The following is an 18,192-nucleotide window of genomic DNA, read 5'->3' as shown; positions in this document are numbered from 1 at the left end:
CGAAAGTTCATTCAAGGCAAAGAACCGAGCCAAATATTCTCTCTACATGTTTATCTTTTTTATGTCATGCCATTTTCCATCCTCAGAATCTTTATCTCTTTTTAGCTCTGTTTACATTTGCTATTAATATATGTGTTTTTGATGGAGTGGGTATTATGAGGAGGTGTGTGTATTTTCAGTTAGAAGTGAGTTAAAGGGAATTTTCTTAGTATTTAGATTATTTTGCACCTTAGATTTCCGATTTTCAAGTAGTCGTATCTCTGCCAATTTTTTCCCTATTCTAACAATGGAAAACTTATATTTAGATTTCAGTTGATATATATTGACACCTATGCCTGGTTTTGTGGTCCATGTTTACACTACACTACCAGACAAAATCTTGGTGTTGACCTCAGTTGTAAGAGCAACAAATAATAACTTCTCTTTTTAGTTGATCATTTGGAAAAGTGGCAGAACGTAGATTTTTCTGATGATTCATCTGTTGAACTGCATCCCAATCATCACAAATACTGCAGAAGACTTATTGGAACCCGTATGGACCCAAGATTCTCACAGAAATCAGTCAAGTTTGGTGAAGGAAAAATCATGGTTTGGGGTAACATTCAGTATTGGGGCCTCATGTGAGAGACCTGCAGAGTGGATGGCAACATTAACAGCCTGAGGTATTAAGACATTTGAGCTGCCCATTACATTATAAACCACAGGAGAGGGCAAATGCTTCAGCAGGATAGCGCTCCTTCTCATACTTCAGCCTTCACATCAAAGTTCCTCAAAGCAAAAAGGTCAGGGTGCTCCAGGATTGGCCAGCCCAGTCACCAGTAATGAAAATTATTGTGCATGTCTGGGGTAAGATGAAGGAGGAGGCATTGAAGATGAATCCAAAGATTCTTGATGAACTCTGAGAGTCCTGCAAGAATGCTTTCTTTGCTATTCCTGGTGACTTTATTAATACGATATTCAAGTCATTGCAGAACTGTATGGATGCAGCTCATAGGAGTCATACAAAATATTACCTACTTTTCCACTGCACTATGACTTTATATTCTATACTGTACATTATTTCTGTTGTGTGACAAGACCTTTGATCTACGCAAAGTCAGACCTTACTGTCCTAATTAAGTATTTAAAAATCAAGACATGATCATATATCTTGAGGCCTTTGTGTTTCATATAAGCCACTTCTGACACCAAATGATCAACTAGAAGTCAAGTTATTATTTGTTGTTTCTAAAACTTGGAATGGGTGACAAGAATTATGTCTGGTAATGTTTAAAGCCTGAATCTTCAGAAATGAAAGTTGACAACAGAATATAGATTATGGAAAGAATAGGATTATGGATAGCTGGTGGTCTTTTTGTTTTAATTTTTGGCTGTTCAGTATATTCAATTTCATATCCATTTATGTCACATCTATGAATTAGTTTTCATCAATTTATGTGTGACCTGTGGTGTGTGTTCCAAACAGGATGCATTGCCCCCTGAAGGGCAATTCGGAGTGAAAATAGTCATGGCTGCCATTCCAAACTGAAATGAACAGTCCACTTTGAAGGGCCCTTTGGAATGAAGGTTTTTGAAAGGTTCAACTAGCCCCATGATCCTTTGCGCAGAAGTTGTTTGGTGTCGCACTGTGCATTCCATTGAGAGGGGCTCATCCCTATGCCCTAATCCCTTCGAAGCTGTCACTCCGGAGGGAAAACCCTTCTAAAGGATTAGGGCACAGGGATGAGCCCTTTCCAATGGAATGCAGTGCCAGTTCTATTTTTTTTTTTGTTTCCTGCCTTAGCTATTTCATTATCTGTCACTTGTCATTTATCACTTGTTTCTCATTTGGTTTGTTTTCCCGTTTATTTTGAACTGGTGTGAATGCAGCACTCGCACTCGAATGTGTAGCAAAAGTGGACCAAACTCACGTACTAAGAAACCGCTTGAAGATGTGATCTCAGTACACTTTCAAATCAACTGAAGTGGTTTGCTTGTGACAACAAAAACTAGACTCAAACAGACCCAACTGCAAAATGTACTCCACATTTTCGGACTAAACAATATACTGTAGTCAACTGTGTTGTGTATTATGGGAGGAGAAACTTCTGAAGTGACTTGTGATGCGCTTTGCCATTTGCAATGCATTAAAACCTTGTTTTCAAGCTGCATCTGTACTGCATTCTCGAAATGTATAGTTTGTCTGAAATGATGCATGCAAACTTATAGAATGACCAGGAATATGATCAATCAGCGCAGTTATTCCTCTATACTAACAAGCATCACATTGTCTATTGGTTGCCTTTCCTTCGCTCTTTGTTTATGTTCCATAGTTCCTATATAAATTTTGTTCAAGTTTCTTCTGACCATTTTAAAAGAAATTTAAGAAACATGTTTAATGACACATCTGGCCAATGAGTGATGTGAACGTTATCACTTGAATTCATATTAGTGTGTTTCAACTGGTTCAGACTAGAGCAATCAGTGTGGTGTGAAAAGAAGCCAAAGCTCCAGAAAAAGGCTACATCATCTATCATATGTATCATTTGTTGCCCTTGGTTTGAACCAAATGAACTGAACCACAGGTGTGAAAACACCTTAAGTTCCCTTGAGTTCAATTTTCTGTTGCCTGTTATTGTCTATGGATCTCTACATTGGATATTCATGCTACCTGTCTATATTTAGAAAACTTCATTAGTTGAAGTTGCTGTTGTTGGACCTGTCTTGAAGCCTGTTTGAAAATTATAAATCACTTGATTTATCTGTCTGCTTGTCATGCACACTTTCTATCAATGCACCCCTGAGAGTATACATTGCAAAAACAATTAATCAGTTGTCAACAACTTCTTGAAGTTGTCAAAACATTTTAAACCTCATTTACACCTGTATTTAAAGTATTATTAGACATTTATTGACATAATGGGCTCTTTTCAACAAGCTGCATATTTCCATCTGCAGGTTGTTTGCTCTGCATGAGTGTGAGAGAGAAATGAACAGAGAAAAGTAATCAGACGATAAATAATATGCGTCTCACTAGCTGTTAGTGGCGGTTATGAAATTAAATAAATAGGCATATCCGCATGCAAACAGCAACACAAACAGGAACCTGTTTTGAGTGCATTACAGTGTTATGCATGTTGGTCAAATGTTGGTAACCTAGCCTATAAAAATTAATAATTATCGATAAAAGACAGTTATTCTGAGATCTGGTAATTTGTGGTCCATCGGGCACGATAATCTTAATGTTAGTTTGATATCTTGTAGTGTGTGCATGTTTGACATTTGAGGTAATAACATCACCATACTGGTCAAAGAATGGTCGAAAGAAGTTTTTTCAGTATTAAATGTCAATGTTGTATGCATATCACATTAGCCTGCAGTGAAACAAATTGGACAGACTTTGAAAACGGTTACACCGTGCATACTGAGGGAATAACAAAGCCTATTTTTATTAATTCATTACAAACATTTATTTGTTTAGAATGAGATATTTGATTAGATTTAATTATACACGTCTTGTCCTGTGATGTTTTAATGAATGCCATTAAAATTTGTATTTAATTTCTTAATTTGTTTGCATATTTTGAGATTTTTTTCATATTTTAAATAAATATGAAATAGGATCTAAATAGGATTTAGAAATTCTTTTAACCCTGATTTATTAGTGCGCTATACAGAACTTAATTCTTATATTTGCTTAATCCTATAGGGCTATGCTTCTCACCATGTAATGTTTCTTTTCTAAAACTTTCAGTGTAGTGTAAAAACATGTTTATTTTTACAGTGCATTATTACAATATTATAAAACCAAAATAATATGTTCTATTGATTTTCCGTTGATGAGATTAAATTGTTAGACCGAGAGTTACTGTTAGATAAAATAGAATAAGATTTTTTATAAAACCAAAAGGACTTTTCCTCCTTATTCCAGCACACCTAATCTTTTTGGAGCTTGGATGATATTCAGAAGAAAACCTTGCAGTATGAAATGCGCATGTTGATATAATATATTAAGACAGCAGCTGGAAGTGTATTAAAGCATGTGTTTTTGCATGCACTGTGGTTTAATTTATTTGTTTGCTTATTTTGGTATTGAGTTTTTCATATTCTAAATAAAACTAAAGAATTTAGAAACTGAACATTCTTTTTACCCCCATTTATTAGAGACCTATAAAGGCTAAACAACTTAATTCTTACATTTGTTTAATCTAAGGTCTATGCTTCTCACCATGTAATGTATTTTTTCTAAAACATACAGTGTAGTGTTAAAGCATGTTTATTACTAAAAAAACAAACAAACAAACAAACAAAAAAACTAAAACATATTTTAATTGAAAACGTCACATCACATAAGGTGCACATACAGTACCATCCTACCCAGTATTGTGAAAAGGCAAAGCTGAAAATCGATGGTTAAAGTGCGACCCAGTGCTTTAAAGTTGCAGGTGTACATACTACTGCCGCGGAGACAGCAAGTATGGCGGCAGAGGGAAGATATTGAAGTGGTAACATAAAATATCATCTTAATACTAGGTGTAATCAGGGCATTGTCATTAACTTTTTTATTTAGTGTTGAGTAAATCTAAAGAAGAAAAAATCAAAAATGCAAATTAAGTGCATTTCCAATAACATGGTTTCTGCTACATTCATTCTTCCATGGCAGGGCGCCATGCTAAAATTGATCCCGCCACGGCTACATTACAGCTTTTCATTCAAAACATTCAGTCGTGTTTTTTTTTTTTTTTTTTTTTTTTTTTAATAGCGGTTGATAATCGCACCAAAACATTAAAAGGTTAGTGAATTATTACAGCGCAAACTGTTCTGTAACCGTAGTAGTGCTGTGCGTTATTTGTTTAACCCTTTAAGGTTATGTGCTGGCTGACTGACAGGTGCGTGATGCGTGAGGCAAGCAAACAACATACAGCTGTTTCACTTTACTTTAGGACGCATTAATACCGCTCTGTAGGTCTATTGAAGACATTCATAAATATTCCTAGCAAATCTAATAAATGTTAGAGACATACTTGTTACATGCGCACTAAATTGCACTTCAGCAGCATTTATTTGAGAGTGTGCAAGAAGATCTGCGCTTGAGCTGCGTATATTTCAGGGGGAGTGCAAGAAGTTTTGTGCACGAGCAGAGGAAATTGGGGCGCAAGCAAAGAGATTTGCATGCTCGTAGGCTATTACATAAATGCGATCTCGACTTGTAAAACTCATGGTAGTATTGGTAACCTAGTAACCAACAGTAAACAAGTCAAGCATAATTAAGAAAGTTGATTATGTAGGCATATTGTCAGGCTAATTCTCAAAACGAAGCCCTATATTAGTGTTTGGAGATAGCAAATTATGTAGCCAGATCTACGTATGGCTGCGTTTTGTGTTTAAAAGGATTGCTACGGGGCGGTATGATGCCGTTCCTTTTCTCGCCAAACAGCTGACCGCTTACTTGCATGTGGATGGCTTTTCCGTTGTTATCAGTTTGACCGGTAGCTTGACACATATGTCGGCGGACTTGAGATGAAGAGCCCAGTTGAACACGACAATGGGGTTTGAGTCTGGTGAAAAAAGCTGGACAAAAATAGAAGCCAAAAAATAAATTAAACAAGTAAATAACAGGGTGAGAATGTGGTAAAATCTAAAAACGTGGTAAAAATCAGGGATTTTATTCTTTTTCTTGATTGCTTATCAAAACACTGTGGTTAGGTTTAGGGAAGGGGTGGGTGTGTGCGCCAATCAGTCCTTTTCAAAATACTATTGTTTGGGTTTAGGGAATGGGAAGGGTTTGTCGATTGGTCAGTCAGTCAGTGATTTAGTCAACAGCGGTCTCGTGGAATTACGTTAGAAGAGCAGGTGTGAATGGCACTTGCAAGAGAAATTTGAGATCTGAAAAAGCATACACAGCGGCCTCTGATGGATTCGCAAAAACAAAATCGACAAAAAAAACATAGCTCTTGGGGCGTATTTTGCTCCTTTCAGAAATGTATATAGTGGTACCTAATCAGAATGAGCCTGGGTTGCATATTACATCAGAGTTTATTCAGCAGAAAGGTTTTTTTTCCTATAATTTGCATTAACCCAAGTACACAAGTATAAAATGGAGTGTAAAAACTGCCAAATAAAGAATTTTTATTTGAAATTTGGCATTTTCATCACTTTTTTTTAATATCGGGTTTAACACAGGGTGATGGAAACCCAGCGAGTGTCATGCTTATTAATGCAGAGTCATTCAAAACACTGCTGTTAGCCAGGAAATACAAGCACTGACACAGACACTCCACCTTCCCAAAGCACAGCAGGCAGTTGGTGCATCTCTTCCGATGCAGGGGTGGTGCAGGCATTGGAACAGCTGATCACCCCTAACGAGGGAGCAAGTTGGTCATTAAATGGGTGCTAATACTGGAAAGCGGAGGCCATTAAGCCTTCTTTGTTGTGGTTATAAAACCTTTAGGAGCCTCTTGACCTGAAACCCTTATTCGTTTCTAAGCATTCAGAGCCTTCCTTCTTATCACACTGGCCCTACTTAACATCTTCATAACAAAAGAACAGACAGAAAGAGGGAGATAAAGATAGCGGGAACATTATGCAGAGAGAACAAAGAGCCTCTGACACTTACAGTACAGCAGAAACGTGAAAAAAAAAAGTTCTGTTTACACAAAAACTCAAAACAAAACGTGAGTTGTTTCTTAAACTTGAAAAGAATAACATGTGGCAATACAGACCAAAAATACAATTAATGAAATGAAAATGTGTAAACTACTCAATTTTAAAAAGCAACGTGTCACCATTGTATATATTTTTAGAATAAATTTATTTGCCACTTTTCACATCTCTTGGTGAAAGAAAAAAAACGTTGGCTTAAATGAAGTGTGACAAAAGATGACTAAAATTGCAACACAAATATGATTGTACCTGTCACTACCAGGTAAATAACTCAGCCACCCACTTGGGTATTTTTAATTTTGGTCATGCACGAGCTAAAATTAACTAGAAATAACCTGAGGTGTGTCAAAAGTCAACCACAAACGTGTAGCCGTAATATTTTAAGCTTGCAGTCCTTCCATGGTGTACTATTTCTACATTTTCATCTGCAGGTTTAGTTTTGTTTGTGTAATCTGATGTATTTAAAGTGATTCAGTGGGCTGAAATAGTATTTGAATACAATGAAAACATTTAGAAGTTCCCACATGAAGCAAGTTTTTCAGTGTAATTACACGTGCTCTGTTTAAAAGTCTGAAATAATAGCCGAGCAATATGCTTGTAAAATAAATGTTACACAAAACATGCCTTTTACTGTGTTATTTCTAACTTTCTGCCTCCGTAAATTTAGTTTTGTTGTTGTAATGATGTATTCAACAATACTGTATAATATTTTTGGCTTGGCGACTATGAGAACATTTCGATATTTCCACATGAAGCACATTTGAGGGTATCATTTTTCAGCATAATTATACCTGCTGTGTTTAATGGTCTAAAATAATAGGAAAACAATACTCCGGGGGGAGGAAAAAGAAAAGCTACTTGAAATATGGTTCATGTATCATTCCAGTAGTTCTATTTTTAGTTCAATTCGATATATTTAGCATGATTCAATGAGTTTAAATAATATATTTGACAATGTACAAATATGATCACATTATCTGAATCATATTTGCCAGTTGTTTAATAGTCTAAAATAATAGGAAAGGTTATAGTAATAGTAAAATAGATTAAAAAAAAAAAATGTGTACATAGGTTTTTCGGTTCATTTACGGTTGTGAATTGCATTTTGGGACCACAATCTCTGCTCTACTTTTTAACAAAGAGACTGTTATTGACATTTTATTTGTTTACAATAATATAATGTATGTACAAAATAACATGTAGAGAATTACATCTGTAAAGTAACAGACAATGTACTAGTAGCTTATTACAGGGTTTTATACTGTTATAAAACACTAACCTAGACAATATATCACTTTAAACTATTACAAATGTTAATAAAAGTCACTTTTTCCAACTGTTTAAGGTCAAATGTTGTTAGAAGAAATATTGACTTCTTATAATGCGATTTAAAAACATAAATAAACAGGAAAAAATTATTTACACATAATTAACAAACAACAAAAAAATGCTAATTTAAGGATATTTTTTCAGTTTATTATTACAATATTATAAAACAAAAAAAATATGTTCTATTGATTTTCTGTTTATGGGATTAAATAGTTAGATAGATAGTTACTGTTAGATAAAAACGAATATGATTTTATATAGAACCAAAAACAAACAAAAAGGACTTTTCCTCTTTATTTCTGCACACCTAATCTTTTTGGAGCTTGGATGATATTCAGATGAAAACCTTGTAGTATGAAATGTGCATGTTGATATGATATATTAAGCCAGCAGCTGGAAGTGTATTAAAGCATGTGTTTTTGCATGCACTGTGGTTTAAAAAGGGGGAGCTCCTCCAAAAAGCTCCAAAATTCACATATTCTTAAAATCATTGCCAAAACCGAGCATGTTTTATTATTAACCAACGGCGCTCGTGCACAGCAGAGCTCCTGGGCTCCCATATGGATGAATTTATAATTATGAAGAAGCTGAGGTTCATAAGTCATAATCCCAGCATTCTGCAGCCAGTGATGAATAATGCAGCAAATACCATCCCAGGAGTTGGGCTAAAATTAAAAAGGTTATGTGGTTGGGTTGTCGATAAAAATGTTCACATTTGCAGTTTATTGGAACTCGTCTGGGAGTTGATGTGGATAAACACGTAGGCTGAATCCAATTAGAGACAATCAAAGTTCATGCCATGAATTAATTAGATGGAAACAGATAAATATACGCTTTATTTGTGCAAGTGTAAATAACAGGTCACATCTGCTTCCTGAAATCGGACATTTCCTGAACGTTTTTTATTTAGTTATAGTATTCATCATCATCATCATCATCATCATCATCATTATTATTATTATTATTATTATTATTATTATTATAACCAATTATTATTATTAGCCTGTTGACTGCCCACTCTACCAAATGGTTGACCATGTTTTTACTGTTTTACTGTTAAGTTCATTTAAAGATGTTTTAAACAATGGTTTACACACAGCGTTGTTGGTTTAAAAAAATTAATTAATTAGTTAAAAAAAAAAAACATAAACCAGTTGCACTAGTACTTGATTTTGGTTTTATTGTAAAAAAAAAAAAAAAAAACAATCAAAAAAACAAAACAAAGAAAACATAATATTTTATGGCATACTTAAAAAAAATAAAGGTGATTTAGTATTTAAAATGTTTTATTTAGAATATTTGTATACATAAATTGGTCTTACACTTTGTATTTTCACATTTTTCGTAGTATATGTACTAATTCTGGTACTTTTACATAAACCGACAGATCAACCATTTGTTAGAGGCTGAATTGTTCTTGATAGAGTAGTTAAAAGGTTAAAACCCAGAAAAACACTGAGGAAAGTAATCAACATGAACATCTATTTATATAAAATGTGCTGTTTATTTTTTCTACCTTATCATGATTGTAAAATATGTTTGTTTTATTTAATCTGAAATATCAATTTGAATGATTATTAATTATTATTATTATTATTATTATTATTATTATTATTATTATACTTGAAAGTATAACTAGAAAACACGAGAAGCACATTTTAAGGTTAATATTTTTAGTTTAATTACACCTCATCGTCTGATATAGCATTCAAACAATAAGATCGAATAGGATAATTTAAAAATACATATTTTATAAGGAAAATCAAAATGAATAAATGTTACACATTTGTTGTATTATGTTTATTAGTATATTTGTCAGCAATACCAAGCAAAATAAACTTTGACTTGATTTATTAAAAATAATAACTGTTTAAACATGAAATTAATAAACTGTTAACACATGAATTGTTATTGTTGGTGTTATTAAAACAAATTAGAATAGTATTATTACTATTAATAATAATGTTCATAACTTTGCATTAAAAAAAAGAATATCATTACGTCCACCTATTTTTATAAAATAGGAAAGAATTTGAAAATATTTAAGGAGCTTTTTCAAAGAATACACAGGTTGTCGTGTTGGTTTGAGTGTGTGCGTATGTGAGAGTTTTTGTCATGTGGAGCGATGCTCTGTTTGACGGCGCTCGCATTTGTGTTGAATTAGGACTCAAAGGGCTGGAGTCGGATCGGTTTGAATCTGCGGTTCACATGCAGGTGGAAACAAAAGCTCCAGCTCTTCAGCGCGCTCAGCATGCAGGGTGGAGGAGAAATGTGTGTCCCGTTAGAAACATACTGTTGACGTGCAGGACGTGATCCTCCCCATTATTCTCTAGTGAATCCACACTACCAGTTCTGTCCGATCAAAGACTCTCGCTTTTCCTGGCTGCCTCCACTCCCCTAATCTTCTATTCTTCTATTTGTTTATTTCATGCCAAGGTGATGGTTTGGAAATCTAACACTCGTTCAGTTCAGTACCTCACTCTCTAAACATGTGATTTGTAAGGTTTTTTTTTTTTTTTGAAGGACTCATTAAAAGCATTCCAGATTTGAGTCATGATTTGGCTAATAGCTGTTTATATTTTTAAGAGGTATTTTTAATGTTTACATTTTCCCTCACAAAGGTGCAGACAGCTGTCTACTTAAAGAATAAATAATCTCAGACAGGTATGTTTCTTGTCAACGAGGTAACAAAATATCAGGGTCTTGGAAAAAATCCAGCAGTACATTTATTCCTTTATAATGTTTTTATTTTTTTAAGGGTATATTTTTGTACATGTAAAGTATTGTTTAATACGATGTTATACTTTATGTATAATTTAACATGGCTGCCTAATTTCAGATCAATAACAGATCGATAATAGATAAATTTTGGGTATACATTCAACATTATTAGCTCTTCTGTAAAATTGTTATTCAATATTTCCTAAGTGCTGTTTAATGGAGAGATGTTTTTAAATACATTTTAAAGATATAAACTATTTTATATTTACTCAATTATTTTATAAGAAAAAAACAACTTATTTCGTAAGATTTTGTACAAGTATTGAGCTTAAAGTGTAATTTATAGGCTTAGGATTTATTAGGGTACTAAGCAAGATAGAAAAAAAAACATTTAGACTTAAAAAAATTATAATACTCAGTTATTTGGGAAATATTTGAAAAATACTTATAAGTTAATAAGTTTCACAGCTGATGGCTAATAATGTTGTTTTAAACTGTATAATTGAATCATATCAAAGCAATGGTTTTATTTGGACTTTCTCCACACTGTAAGTCTCTCAAAGCAGTTACATGATGGCACAGTCTGCATCAAAAGATAAGCAGAGCTCCAACAGCCTCACTAACAGAAGAAAAAAAAAAAAAAAAAACTGCAGGAGGAATGTGCCAATCTGTGTATATTTGAATACAGGGACCTTCATATAAGCACAAAGAGTGCAGTGTTATCTATCATTGTCTCCAATAACAATGAGAAACTATTTCCGTTGTTATTAGACTATTATTTGTTTTGCGAAATACATCATTATAAATGAAGTGATCATTTCTACTTTATAGAGCATTCCAGAGAATGTAATTTAGGTAATAAGCTCCAGTGTGGTCTTTAAGTTCAGTGAATGAAACAAACAAAGCATTTAACCATCAGCAAGCCATATGTTGACATCACATTCATCAGCCAGAGAGCTATTATACAAATACGTCAAATAAAATAAGGAATACATGTCTCATTGTAATTCTGATACTGTATTGATCAGTGTGATGTGTGTTTAGAGCGATGTTTACACTGATTATCTGTTTTAGTTTATTAAACATTCATTCATTTTCCTTCAGCTGAGTCCCTTTGTTCATCAGGGGTTGCGACAGCAGAATGAACCACCAACTTATCCAGCATATGTTTTACACAGCAGGTGGCCTTCCAGCCACAACCCAGTACTGGGAAACACTCAAACACACTCATTCACTACGGCCAATTTAGTTTATTGATTATATAGTGCATTTCTTTGAACTGTGGGGGAAACGAGAGCACCGGGAGGAAACCCATGCGAACACGTGGAGAACATGCAAACTTCACACAGAAATGCCAACAGACCCAGCTGGGACTCAAACCAGCGACCTTCTTGCTGTGGGGTGACAATGCAAACCACTGAGCTACCGTGACACCACCAGTTTATTAAAAAGATACAGTTAAATCAAATCAAACTGCAAAATGATTCATATGACTTTTTAACTCATCTGGTATCAAAATGTTTGATCAAGAACTCACTCAAAATTTCAGCTTCTCTTCCAAATATTATCATTTGAATGGTTCAACATTTGAATGAACAGCTTTTATTATTAATCTTACATTTTTACGTTTCATTTTGTGAAACTTTTTTTATGTTGTTGCTCATTGAAAATGTATTAAAACAGCAACTAATTAATTAAATTGTTTGTTAACGCACATTTCTAATCAGCCAATCACATGGCAGCAACCCAACGCATTTAGTCATGCAGGCATGGTCAAGAAGATCTGCTGCAGTTCAAACTGAGCATCAGAATGGGGATTAAAGGTGATTTAAGTGACATGGTTGGCATGGTTGTTGATGCCGGATGGAGTGATGTATTTCAGATACTGCTGATCGACTGAGATTTACACACACAAGAAAGGCAACAGTAACTCAAATAACCACTCGTTACAACCAAGGTATGCAGAAGAGCATCTCTGAAGGCACAACACATCTAACTTTGAGGTGGATGGGCTACAACAGCAAAGACCACACCTGCCATTCCTGTCAGCTAAGAACAGGAAACTGCGGCTACAATTCCCACAGGCTCAACAAAATTGGACAATAGAAGATAGGAAAAATGTTGCCTGGTCTGATGTGTCTCGATTTCATCTATTCGAATGATAGGGTTAGAATTTGGCATCAATAACATAAACAGATCCATCCTGTCTCACCCTTGTAGCAACGGTTCGGGCTGGTGGTGGTGGTGTAATGATGTGGGGGATTATTTGAGCTAATTAGTACCAATTGAGCATTGTGTCAATGCCACAGCTTTCCTGAGTATTGTTGCTGACCATGTCCATCCCTTTATGAGCTCAGTCTGCCCATCTTTGATGGCTTCTTCCATCATGTCAATATGGACCAAAATCTCAGAGGAATATTTCCAGTACCTTGTTGTATCTACAGTATGCCACAAATGATTAAGGCAGTTCTGAAGGAAAAAGGGGGTCCAAACTAGTACTCGTAAGGTGTACCTAATAAAGTGGCAATGAGTGTACAATAATAATAATAATAATAATAATAATAATATTAATAATAATAATAATAATAATAATGCAAAGAAAGAAAGAAAGAAAGAAAGAAAGAAAGAAAGAAAGAAAGAAAGAAAGAAAGAAAGAAAGAAAGAAAGAAAGAATGAAAATTCATTCATTTTCTTTTCGGCTTAGTCCCTTTTTTAATCCGGGGGTGGCCACAGTGGAATAAACAGCCAGGAAATTAATTAATTCACTGTAATAAGAGATAATTACAGATTCTACACAGTCTGTCTTCTTTTAAAACAGTAATACAGGTTTGGAGCAACATCATTTAAGTAATGACAGAATCCTTTTCTTTTTTAAATATTGACTGGCACTGTCGGAGAAAATATATGGCATGTAGTTTGCAAGCTTCTATTTTATTGACTTTATTACTCCCAGTCTCCTGACCAAACCGCTGAATATGTTTGGCTGACCACAGAACCGCCATGCTAACGTTCATCATTGTCTCAGTGATGAAGAAAATGCATGTATGTTCCTTGGGGAAACTTTTTTTGCCAGTATTGATTTAAGGCTCAGAGCAAAAAGCCTTGAAGTGACGCAATATCCGAAAAACGTATGTGCAGGCACACACATGCTGTTGTACATTCCACTTACACACACACACAGCGCATTTTTGTTTTATTATCTCAGTCAGGACATTTTATAGACTTGCATTGTTTTTGTTGTAGGTTAAAGTGATAGTTCACCTAAAAATGGAAATTCTATCATCATTTACTTACAATTTACTTGTTCCATATCAGTTTGAGTTGTTTTTGTCTATTTATTTGTTTTTACTGTTGAAACCAGAAGTGCCAGGATTATCAAATTTATTTCTGTTATGCTTAATAGCAAAATAATGAGAGAGATATTTTTTTAGAAATTGTTAAAATCTTTTGTGAAAGTCAAGTTTACATGTAATAAGAGTATTATGCTTCTAAAAAAGCTCAGATGATGGTGTCAAGGTTTTTGGAAGTTTATGATTGGCTAACTGACATCATTTGAGTTAATCAGAGGCACAACTGTATAATCGTATTTTAGTAAAACCTCAAACACACTGCTGTGACAACATGGAAAAATCAACAAGCCAGAATCAACAAAAATGACAGAATACAATTTGCTAAATTACACTGGGAAAAATCATAATTTTTGGAGACATGTCCTGTGGTCTGATGGATCTAAGATTGAACTGTTTGGCCATAATGACCAGTGTTACATTAGGAGGACAAAGGGGAAAGCTTACAAGCCTAGGAAAACCATGCCAACTGTGAAGTATGGGGACGGCAGCATCACGTTGTGGGACTGTTTTGCTGCAGGAGAGACTGGTCCACTTCACAGCATAGATGGGATCATGAAGAAAGAGTATTATGTAGAAACACTGAAGCAACATCTTAAGACCTCAGCCAGGAAATAAAACACAAATGGGTCTTCTAAACAGACCGTGATCCTAAGCATACTGCCAAATTTTTAAAAATGTGCTTTAAGGACAACAGAATGAATGTTTTGGAGTGGCCATCACAAAGCCCTGAACTCAATCCTATAGAAAATTTGTGGGCAGAGTTGAAAAAGCTTGTGCGAGCAAGACAGACAACAAATCTGACTCAGTTACACCAATTCTGTCGGGAGGAATGGGCCAAAATTCCTTTAAACTATTGTGAGAAGCTTGTGGAAGGATACCCAAAACATTTGACCAAAGTTATACAGTTTAAAAGCAAAAATAAAAAATATCAAGGAAATGTATGTAAACTTTTGACTGTCTAGAAATTATTTATAAATCTCTCATGATTCTGGCATTTAGCAAATGTAAATCATTTAGAAAATCCTAATGGATCTAAAATAGTAAACATTTCAACGCTTCTGGTTTCAATTGTATGTAGACAAAAGAAGGTATTGAATGCTGAAATCCCGTAACCACTGACTTCCATAAAACAAGAAGAAAAAACTATGGAAGCCTACAGGTTTCCAACATTCTTCAAAGTATCTTAATTTGTGTAAACATTCATATCAAGATAGGCTAACTAAATGATGTCAGAAGTTTCATGTTTTTGGATTAACTGTCCCTTTAATGAATTTGTCTATGACCTCTACACATATTCATCACAAAAACATGCAAAAAATGTGTATAAAAAGGAAAAAAAAGAAAACTGTAGAAACAAATAAAATCATGCTCTTTACTATTGATTGGCCTTTATGTCTTCTCTAGTACTGGGCTGTCATGATATTTGTCTTTATAGTTGAAGACATTTGGCCCTTGTAAGTATATACTGTAGATACATCAACACATACACACACAATTGTATGTTCCATGGGGACTTTTATATGTTGTACTCTATGGTATACGTAGTTTTCTGTCCTCTTACCTCAACTTTAGAGTTGGGGTCCTCTTACCCTCAACTTCTAAGGTCAAAAATAAAGTAGAGAATACCAGGACCACACACACATACAAGCACCCCAGCACACTCCCCATGTTTGACTTCTCTGATAGACAACCAAACCAAAACAAGGCCGATGTGGTGATATCCAATATTTTCTCATTAAGTCTTACAGAGCTCAGAGGCTAATCGCATTACTTTAAAGGGCACACAAAGATTAAAACTAAACTAGGCATGGATGGCTCCTCTTCCATGTTTGTTTTAAAGCCCAGTCGGGATTGGCACCCCTCGGCATAACTCCTTCACTGATGGCCTGGTGTTAGGTGTTAGGGCTAGTGGTACAAGATAGATCTCACTCCTTGAATTCAGGACATGTGGCTGGTGATTTTTGACACCGAAGGTCAGGCCTCACACCTGAGATGGTGTCAGAGTAGACAGACACCACATGCCTGAGATGTTTCTCTTTTAAAGGATGTATGAGCTGTGAGTGGATTCTTTAGCTCAAAGTCACGGCATGCGGGCTTGTTTTTACCCCCATTTGATTTAGCAGACCACCATTTTGGTGACGCTTCACCAAGCATGTTGTTTCATTGATTGAAAAAAGTACAATAGTGTAATCATCCGCTATTCTGCAGGTGTCAAAATTTAGCCTTTTAAAGAGTTTCTGGTCTAACATCAAATGTATTATTTATTTATTTATTTATTTTTAAAATGTTTTTGGTGATAATAGATAAAAATAATCTTCAGACTACAGATTTTTAAAGAACCTTTCACTAAATTTTTCAATGTGTGTATGTGTGTCTGCACTCAAAAAATATTTTTTGCAGTTTGTTCAACCTACTTAAAATTCTTGAGTTTTTTTAGGACAACTTAATTATTTTGTATTCAATCGACTTAAATTTGTATAAACGATTAAGTTATCTTAATCGAATTGAGTTGTAAATTCAATCAACATGAAGGAATTGTGTGGAACCCTGTATTTTTACAGTGTGTGTGCGTTAAAGATATATTATATTTAAATTTAGCATAATATTGTGTCCCATATACAAATATTAGATCAAATTTAGATAAAATAAATCAGAAAAGTGAATGAAATTTACAATAAAAATAATAAACATGTTTTAAATTTAACAATATAGTCTGCCATATAAAAATGCAATTTAATTTAATTTAATAATTCATCAATTGCAACAATGAAATAGCCTTAGATTTGTAGAATAGGTAGAATATTAGTCGACCATTTTTTCTATTGAATGTTTGAATGGGAAGTGGCACTCTAAACTAAAAAAAAAAAAGCACAGAAGCAACATAAAATAAGTATTTGAATCATCTTGTACAACAACAACATTCTAAATCTTTTAAAATCAAATTGCTTGCCATAAGAAAATTAAAATAGGATTCCGTTTCTGTAGCTAATGTTTTACTAACACGAACAATACATGTATTATTATTATTATTATTTATTCATGTCACCTGTTCTTGTTTAATCTGTGCATTAACTACTCCACTTCTTTGGATTGTTATAATGCATTAGTAAATGTTGATAGTAGCTTTGATTAATAAATACTATGAAAGCATGGTTCATTCTTAGTTCCTGTTTATCAACACATTATTATATGACTAATTGAACCGTATTGTAAAGTGTGACCAATTTCTATATAGTCAAATGTTTTTGAAGAAAAAAAAATGAAGAAAAATAGAAGCAAAAATTAAGCAAAAATGGCATTAATGTAAAAACTATATTTTAAAATCTTTATTTTATTTATTTATATTTTTTTAATTAAAACCTTTGTTTTTATTATGAACTAAAAATGATTGAAATCAGATCCGTTTCATCCTTTGCTCAAATTGTTGAAACAACAGCTGTAATCTCTGAATTATGTGTTAAGGGCTGACGTCTTTTAATCTTCTCTCTGTCTGACAGCCTCTGTGAAAAAACACCAATAGTGTTGAGTGCTGGACTGATATCCCTGATAACTGAGGAGAATTACCAATGGCTGCTACTCTGACACTGTTTATACAGCACGCTTTTACAAAGAGCGTAAGAAAGCGAGTATTAATCTTCTCGTTTATTGGTGTGTTCAGTCTTTTCAGGAAGAAAAGAAAAGATAGCCTAAATTACTGCTGATAAATTGTGTGATTTTAACATGTAATAAGGTCAGTTTAACAAAAAAATATCATACTAAATACACTCGCACCTAATAAACGGAGGGAGTTTTTGCTTTTTTTTGTCACAAATTCCAGAAACAGCATGGAGAGAGAGAGAGAGGAAAAAAAACATTAATCTGTACCAACTAGTTCAAGCAGTAAGAGAGTGTTTGAGGAAATCCTCATGTTTGTGGAGGAGAGAAATGAGTGTTGGCTAGCAGAGAAAAGCCTGCCGGCTCTTTAAATAGTAATGTGTAAGGCAGAATGTATAATGAGGAGTCATGAATGCAAAATAAATTGTTGCAGGGAAATCAACACCTCAAAAAAGGCCCTGTGTATGCCAAACAAGTAAATAAATAGGCTTCAGTTATTGGTTTTGAAATAATGGAATTGTGTGAGAAAAAAAAAATACCACAAAGTTTCAAAAAA

General features: G+C 34.1%; 1 protein-coding gene and 2 long non-coding RNA genes across 3 annotated transcripts in view; 2 read left to right on the top strand and 1 right to left on the bottom strand.

Moving 5' to 3' along the window:
- Positions 1–18,192, top strand: part of LOC147843513 (uncharacterized) — a 721,012-nt gene that overhangs the window by 302,114 nt on the left and 400,706 nt on the right. The gene's annotated exons all lie outside the window — the stretch shown is intronic.
- Positions 1–18,192, top strand: part of ntn1a (netrin 1a) — a 124,307-nt gene that overhangs the window by 50,690 nt on the left and 55,425 nt on the right.
- On the bottom strand, positions 1,774–8,519 carry LOC147836349 (uncharacterized). Its single transcript, XR_015493669.1, has 3 exons — positions 5,474–8,519; positions 5,115–5,416; positions 1,774–4,861 (listed from the first exon to the last, which is right to left on the bottom strand). It is a non-coding gene; the product is annotated as an uncharacterized LOC147836349 (long non-coding RNA).

This window comes from Danio rerio, chromosome 6 (assembly GCF_052040795.2).
Source record: "Danio rerio strain M-AB ecotype USA chromosome 6, GRCz13ab, whole genome shotgun sequence".
NCBI lineage: Eukaryota > Metazoa > Chordata > Actinopteri > Cypriniformes > Danionidae > Danio > Danio rerio.
This window is presented reverse-complemented; position numbering and strand designations above follow the sequence as displayed.